The following is an 8805-nucleotide window of genomic DNA, read 5'->3' as shown; positions in this document are numbered from 1 at the left end:
TCCAATGTATGTAATTCCAAGCAGGAAAACTCTTTCCCAAAAAATCATCCCAGGCCGATATGACAGAGAACGTGCTTCACTCCAAGAAAGGGTGAAAAAAGCCACAGCTGTTTGTCTAACAACTGACTGCTGGACATCCCAAACCACCACATGCTACATGTCAGTTACATGCCACTTTGTTGAAAATTACAAAATGGTGTCCTGTCTGCTGGATTGTTTTGAGTTCAGTGACAGACACACTTCTGAGAACTTAGCAAAGGAGCTGCTCACAATGGCAAAAGAGTGGGATGTGGAAAACATGTGACAATGCAGCTAACATAACCAAAGCAATAAAAATCCTGAACTGGACTCACCACCCATGTCTTGCACACACAGTTAACCTGTTTGTAAGAGATGCTCTGAAGGTGTTGAAGCCCACTGTGGACAAAGTGAAGGCGATAGTGGAATTCTTCCACAGGAGCACAACAGCCACAAAGAAACTTAAATCTACCCAACACCAGATGGGCATGCCTGAGCTGAAACTCAAACAAGTTACATTCCGCTGGGACTAGTGTAGTTCCAACAAGCAAGTATTTTTTTGAGAAACCATTAGCTGGTATTGCTGATCAGTTTGAACAGCATCATTACTGCAGAGTTTGTACTAAGTTTGTACTTGTTTCACAGCGGGACAGAGGAGCGAGGATGGGAGGAGGAGATGAGGATTAGGTAGGAGAGGAGAAGAAGGAGGAGCACAGACCACTGCTTACCTGCTCCTCCACTGGCTCAGGTGGGCCAGCGGAACCGGGAAGCTTCGCGGCCTCTGGATCTGTTCGCCTCCCCTCTCTACTACACCATCTCTCTCCCCGCTCCTCAGCTAGTAAAATTAATAATGATGATGATGCTAATAATTAATTATAAAATACAACACAATTTCAAGGTGCTTCAGTGTAAAACATAACTAGTTACATATCTGCATAACATTTGCAGTTCATATTTATTGTATTGGTTTTTGCAGGCGTTACTGTAAAGTAAACTATTTCGGCGTGAAGCTGTTTTGGAGACGTCCTGCTGTCTCCATATATTGCATTCTCTTCTCGAACCAGGAGATCTGTCTCCTCGCTTTGAAAATCTTTTCTTTGCTTCTTCCTGGTAAATCCACCGTCATGCTGACATCGCTTGCACTGCTGGTGCACCTGCCTCTCAAAGGTGATGAGAGCTGACTTTTTGATTGGTTTATTGCATGTTTAGCCAAAATCACCTGTGAATTAATGAGGGCACTTGGGCACATGTCACGGGTCGATGGTGTGTGTGTGTGTGTATGCGTGTGTGTGTGTGTGTGTGTGTGTGTGTGTGTGTATGGCTGGTCCTGGTGGTGGCACTATTTTTAGGTGAAGCTCTCTCAGCTTTGGAGCATTTCTTCGCATGACCTGGAAAGACACTGTGGGTGAGGGTGGAGTGATTGGTGGGTTGGGCTTCCTGTGGGTGTCCCCGACCTGTCCCAACAGGGCTAATTAGGTGATGCAGGGCAGGTGCGGGGAGAGCGCGGAAGGGAGCGGAGCTCATAGACGCGGAGCGGAGCGGCGTGATCAACCCTGGTGTGCAGGAAGAAGGCCTACACGGAGAAGAACCTCCAGCCTACGGCCCGGTGCCCGCGGGACGCAGAGGGAAGCAGGGTCTGGCGCACACACTGTGCCCACACGTCGCTGCAGTGCGGGGGAGAGTGAGACACGCTTCGTGGGAAAGCGGAGGGGTGAACGTGTGCTTCACCCCTCCTTCAGTTAAGTCTCACTAACATACTTTACCCCCTTGAATCTAAGAAACAGGGCTAGTTTATGCCGTGGCTCAGAGACGTCAGGATTTAAAGCGGCTATAAGCTCCATAGGGGGAGAGCCTTTTAAATTATTTCCTGCATGCTTTTATTTGCTTGCTTTTTAACTTGAACATGTGTTTTATTTTGATTGCAGTGTTTTTAAGGAATAATTCGGCTCCCCTTGTGGCTTTTATAGCTTGATTTGGTGAACTTTGATTTGATGGACTCTTGATGTACCAAGAGACAAATCTTCTGACGTCTGTCTTCCTCTGATCCCCACTAGTGGAAGGAGCCTCTGAACAGCAAAGGACTGGAGACTGGCGTGAGCTGCAGCTGGAGGCTGGGAAAGGACTGCTTTTACCTGGGCTAGGCCCTGCATGGACCCTTTTTAGAAAGGAACTGGGACTTGGTGACGTTTTAAATTTGTTCACGGACTCTTTTACCCCTTTTTTTAGAAACTGCTTTTAACTTGTGTTTCAATAAATTGTTTTATGATTCACATTAAAAGTCGTTGTCTGCATGCTGATTTGGGTCAGAAATATTCCCCAGTGGCAATTATTAAAATTTACCTTTAAAAGTCACACCCCTTACCCGTGACACACATCTGATAGGTGTATCCTGCTTTGCAGTGGTGGCGCAAAGGGCGGGGCAGGGCGAAATATCACTCCTTCCCCTGGCACAAGACGGCAAAGGTGGATTTGGACACACCTTGAGTGAATTAAATCCATTGCACCTTGCGCTTTCCACTTATGCTTTCGATCAGCGTAAGACACGGCTCTAAGGCACAAGAGCGTTTTACTCCAATGCGCTGAGCACAAGATAGCAAACGCGCCCTGCCACGCCTTCATTTTGCCTTCATGCTTAGACCTCCCGCCCACAGCGGCACAGACCCAGCGCAACCACGTTTTCTATCTTACCCACATGGCAAAAATGGCACTTGCGCTGGTGTAACATAGCAATGGCTTTGTTCCGGGCATAAGATAGGGCCCAATAGCCGTTTCTCAATATGCGTTCTTCTCTGTACTTCTGTTCTTGTGTACTTGAGAAACGTCATCAGTCTCAGTCCAAGTACTGTTCCAATTCAAAAGTCCGCATCTCACCAAGTACAGTCAAATACCCGGATGTGTTCTTGCCCCGCCTGTTTTATCGAGGATGCATCGGGTGGTGACTTGTGTGGACTTGGGGCAGCCACGTGTCCCAGAATGCATTTCGCAGCAACAATGGCAGACGAGAGGACCCACAACTTTAAGTTACAAGTGTCGAAATAAACTGTTTTAGTATCATGGAATATAATTTTAAGATTCTTTTATGTGAGAATGTAGACATTAAAACTTCAAATCTGTGGTCGATTCATCACGATAACGCATAGTTTAAAATTTGCTCCGACGTATTCGGAGATGTGTCGTCCTGCTAACGGGATGGCCAGCATACCTCGCCAGCTGGTAAGATGACCGGGCTGTTAGCATTCATGTTACCCCGCTAAAAACAGCCTTATCCCGGCATGACGTTTTGAAATTGGCCACTGGCTCTGATATCTCTATAGTAGTAAAACGAGATATAATTATTTTTCCGCACATTTTAACCAAAAGATACAGGGTTGTGTTTTATATCATATTTCGTTTTATTTCAAATATACATTAATGGTGAAAATAACTGGAAGTGGGTAAGCCAGGACGAGCTGAGATGGTGACATCATCAAGTACGCTACTGTCCCAATAGCAGAATGACTGTCCTGTGTCCTCCCGTCCTCGAGAGACTTGACTCCCAGATCGAACTTGCTAAGTCTGAACTACCAAGTCCGTAAGTCCGAACTCGGCGTACTTGGTATTGAGAAACGGCTAATGTCTTCACATTTTTTCCTTGTACCACATTATTGTCATCTCTTAGTTTTAAAGGGATACTACTCCCATATGACTTCTCTGTTTCTTTTTTAAACTATTTTGTGATCTTGTGGTGTGAGCAGTAGCAAAAATCGAGACAGGATGCAGGGATGGAGTGGTGTGCTCTGCTCCATTCAAATGCTGTGGTTTGAACCAATCTCAAGAACATCAAGTGCCAGTGCACCCTGTTAACTCAGTTGGAAGCACCCCATTTACTGAGGTTGAGTCCTCTGAAGCACCCGTAGGTTTGATTCCAGTCTGTGGCCCTTTGCTGTCCCTGTCCCAGTCATTTGTTTATATACAGTATATGACGTATGAAGCTCTGGTAAAAGTGTCAGGAGGACTCTTCTTTTGCATGTTTAGGCCTGTATTTAATGGCTTGCTGAAGCAAAGAAACAGGAAATGCAAATGCTGTCTGACTGTCACTCAAATAAAGAAGAAAAGTCTAAATATGAAAATGACTTTGTCACAGTACGAGGTGATAGATAACTGCAGGGGGAGGAGGGGGTCAGAACGACAGAAGACAGAATAAGTGAGGATGTTCACCTGGACAGAAACTTCACAATCCTGCTTGCGCAGATATACGGCCAGTACACTTGACAACAAGTAATAAAAGATTATTGAATAAAGGATAGCTTTATATGCAAATCACAATTATATTATAATTTTAAATGTAGTCAAACAGGAGAATATTGACACAAATGTAAAGTGTAATTATTTTTCAAACTCAAAATGTCTTCAAACTTAGAAAATATACAGTCATTAGTGAAAAACAATCCAAATATGAGAAAACTGGTAAATATGACAAGTTCTTATAAATCACACCTCTTAAGAACAAATCTGTAAGTTGTTATAATCAGATTCATGGTCGGATTTTGATATTTAAATTTAATTTTTCTATGACTCTCAGCACAGAAACAAACACAACAGATTGACTAACACATGATCATAATGGTTTACACAGCTCTTGTGTTATGACGCTGCTGCTCACTGTTCACTCCTCACGTCTTTTTAAATGCACACAAACAGTATCTGTGGAAAGCCCCACCATTTAGCAACAGGCCAGGTGTAGAAGAGTAATGAAGGGTGGAGAAAAAAGACAACATGACTTACAAACGATGACATTATCTGCCTGTTAGTCCCCAGGCCATGAAAGCTGGTGCCTCGTCAGAGAGCAGAAACCTGCAGAGCTGCATTCCAACACTAAGCTTTTCCTCTAACATGCCGTGGAAACAGGGTGTGAGCAATGTTGTGAAATTTGGGAGAAAACATGTGCAGCTTCTCATTATTGCCTGAAACACATTCCAAAGGTCAGTGCTGAATGGGATTAGAGAAAACATGTATGCCGACATCATCATCTGCCCACACCTACCTATTCACCCTCCTCCTGATGACAGCAGCATCGGAAGAGCTACATAAACCATATCTCAGGTCACATCAGTGTTACTGCATTAATAGCTGCTGTCTCTTTTCTAATAAGTGTATCATCATCATATCATCTACATTATCTACACCAGTGTTTCCAAAACTTTTTTTCCTGGGGACCCACTCTTTAAAAATGACAAATAATTGTGACCCAATTAAAAATAGGCCTTAATAAATTCTGGGAGTTCTTATATGAACATTAATGACCATTTTTACTGCCTGTTTCCACATCACCTTATGATATCTTGATGCTTTATTGAAAACATATACTAAACTTAAGAAATGAAAAATGCATTTATTAATGATTAGTTAACAGGCTCTCATTGTTTTTATTTCCTCTCATCAGGAAAACAACACAGAACATTTTTAGCTTACTTCATAAATGAGACTATGAAACTAAAAATGGAATTAACAGGCTCTTGTTTTCTCCTCTCAGTAAAACAACAGACACATTTTAAATACTTTACAAAAGGTATACTGCTACGGAAATAATTCTGCGAATTTAAGATTTATATAGTCTATTATTTATTTGGGGACCCAAATGAAATCTCCTGTGACCCATCTGTGTACCGACCCAGTCTTTGGGAAAGACTGATCTATACGATAAAAGACAAAAAAAACAGCAACTGTAACTAACTCTAATTAGAGATGCTTTAAAAACATTTAAACAAAAGAAGAAAAAGTTACACCTTGTTTTTAAAATGATAAAGATAAGTTCACAGGGAACTGCGAAATTTAATACATTTTTCAGTGTTTCCAAAACAGTCTAAACAGTGAGCTGTACCTCAATGCTTTTTCCCCTTCACATCTAAACACAGTTACACTGGTTGCATTTTGCACTTCTTGCATCCACACGGCAATTAAAATAAAATCTGAACTCTTTCTTACTTAGCTGCATCCTAATTAAGAAATTGTGGGGTTAAAAAAAACAAGAACAAACTCTCATTTACACCTGGCATTAAAATGGGATCTGTAATCCAGACACTTTGTGAAAGGCTGTCTATGACATATTAATTATTTATCCTGCAAATTCATGAAATTATTCCTTCCTCTGTATAAACTATGTGGTCAGTTTATTGGTGTACTGCAGCACTGGTGTGCAGGCTACTGTGTGTCTAGACAAATGATCTGCCTTGTGAACAGCAGCTGATCTGCTTTGTTGCACAGAGTGCAGCACATCATCACACAGTTGTTTATTATCATTTTATTGTTTATTTCCCACCAGTATTGCTTTCATATTTTACACAGTTGTTTTTAAGAACTCATCTTTTGGTGCTTCACAGCACAGAACAGATCTATAATTAGTAATTAGAAGTGTTTCTCTTTCAGCTCTACACTTTGTATTCCCATGTTTTTTTTTAATCTGAATAATGTGTCCAGATACAGATTGGATTTTAATACCAGGTGTAAGTGTGGTGTCAGATGAGGAGTTTCCCATGAACGCACCAAAAAGGAGCAAATCAAATCAGTCATTAAATCACTTTAAAATTACTTTATTGTGACAAAACATAACACTGACTAACAAACACTGTGATAGACTGACTGTATCAAGCTATTTTCATTATTCTGCAGAATATTAACAAACTTTTTGTACTGACACAAAGTGAAACCAACAGCTAATACAAAGGTAGAACATGGAGCTAAAATGGTGCACTGTGCTTTTTTTAGTGAAGGCTGCTACTCAGTGTAACAGTAATATAGTTACTGGGGTTAAATATGTTCAAACAGTTGTAACAGCAACTACAGTCATTCACTACTAATCAACTATTAAATTAACCTGCTCCTACTTTGAAAATCAATTAATCATTTTGAGACATGTTGTAATGAAAAAAAAAAAGTCTGAATTCTTTGATTTTGGCTTCTTAAATGTGATTTTCTGGTTTCATTACTTGTCCATGGTAGTAAACTGAATATGTTTGAGGTGTGGACAAAACAAGACTTTTGAGATGTCATCTTGGACTTTTGGAACCACTGATCAATATTTTTCCACCATTTTCTGACATTCTATGGACCAAACAACTAACTCATTGAAAATGAATCAATAATGAAAATACTTGGAAAAATACCTTCAACTGGACCTTCAACTGACAAGATTGTGATAGGATTAATATATTGATGAATCCAACAAAATAATACTAAAACTCTGATCACCCTCTTAAATGTGAACATTTTCTAGTTTCTTTGCTCCTCTCTGACAGTAAAGTGAATATTTTTGAGTTGTGGACAAAACAAGACATTTGAGTATGGTGATAAACATTTTTCACCACTTTTTTTCACATTTTGTAGATCAAAGATCAAACAACTAATCATGTATTGAGAAAATAGCCAAGCGATTAGTCGATGATGACGATAATCCTTACAGTTGCAGCCCTAAAAAAATACTACAATTTCAAATTCACATAGCTTTATTGGCATAATGTAACAATGTACATATTGCCAAAGCAAAGCATTTCTGAAAAAGCCAAACATATAAAAAAACTTCACCATGTTTTACATTAAGGTAATCCAGAAGTAACAGAAATTAATCAAGTTACATTACTTTAATATTGTGACACCTGGATTATGTTTGTTTGTTTTTTTTGCAGGTAATTAGTAACTGTATGGGAAAATATTTTTAAAGTAATCCCCCACAGCCCTGGTGTTACCACACTTTTGCTCATGTAGTGTCACTACCTGTTTGATTTGTATCCATATTGTACCAGAGCATCAGTAGTCAAATGTTGTAAGTGTTGTCAGTTGATCACTAACCACTAGGCACCAGCAGTGAGCCACGTGAAGCCTGAGAGGTTTACTGACCAGAAACCTGCTGCTGTCTCCATGCAAGATGACACCTGAATACACTCAGTGTGTTTACCCTGCAGTGTTCTGTCTGTCTCTCTGTCTGTCTCACTGTCAGCATACACTTCACATCAGCATTCCATTTACTCACCTTTGCCCTAAGGTTTGTATCTGTTTCTCAATTTAGCCTCCTCTCAGCCTGTTTAGCCACGTCGAGTATAACCCATCTGCACAGCCAACACAGAGCACCTGCACATCTTGACAATTCAGCACACAATGCATGAACCTCACCGTTTTCCTCATTCACTTTGGCTAGTTATTTTTTTCAAACCAGTAAGTTGAAATTACTCCAAAATTAGTTCACAACAGATATGAATTTCCCATTCATTCAAGCAAATTGCACACATTTTGGCAGGTTTACAAAAGAGTATAATTGTGTAGAATGATAACACTTGCACACGGCTTGCTGAAACTGTCAAACAACAAACAGCTGCTAAACATTCTTTCATCATGTGAAATATCACATGCAAAATAATCCATTCAAGTTTCAAAATCTGTCACACACACGTATAATTCATAAATATCTATGACATGCTAAAGTGACACATGACGTGCCAGGTGACAGTAAAGAACTAGGAATCACATTTTGTGGTAAATTATCTGTTCATCGCACATGTAACACATTGTAACACTACAAAGTGCATGTTCTTTTCTGTATACTACAGTATCGTTTATGACAGTATTGACCTTTCCCAGTGAAGTTTTACCTCCTGTTGAAATCTGAATGTAAAAACACAGTACATTACAGCATTAAGCAAGACGAAAACTCACATTCTTTTATAGTATGGTAAGAAATCAGTGCTAACAAAACAGAGATTTGTATGTAAAAAATATTTTGAGGGTTGGTGAAAAGACATCAAAACATTTTGAGCA

At 40.2% G+C, this 8805-nt stretch overlaps 1 pseudogene; it reads left to right on the top strand.

The window, feature by feature from the left end:
• Window positions 1-4: 4 nt before the first annotated feature.
• LOC146330998 (E3 SUMO-protein ligase ZBED1-like) lies at window positions 5-551 on the top strand (annotated as a pseudogene).
• The last annotated feature ends 8254 nt before the right edge of the window (window positions 552-8805 follow it).

Source organism: Lutjanus erythropterus, chromosome 2 (genome assembly GCF_056507025.1).
Source record: "Lutjanus erythropterus isolate fLutEry1 chromosome 2, fLutEry1.hap2, whole genome shotgun sequence".
Classification (NCBI taxonomy): domain Eukaryota; kingdom Metazoa; phylum Chordata; class Actinopteri; order Lutjaniformes; family Lutjanidae; genus Lutjanus; species Lutjanus erythropterus.
This window is presented reverse-complemented; position numbering and strand designations above follow the sequence as displayed.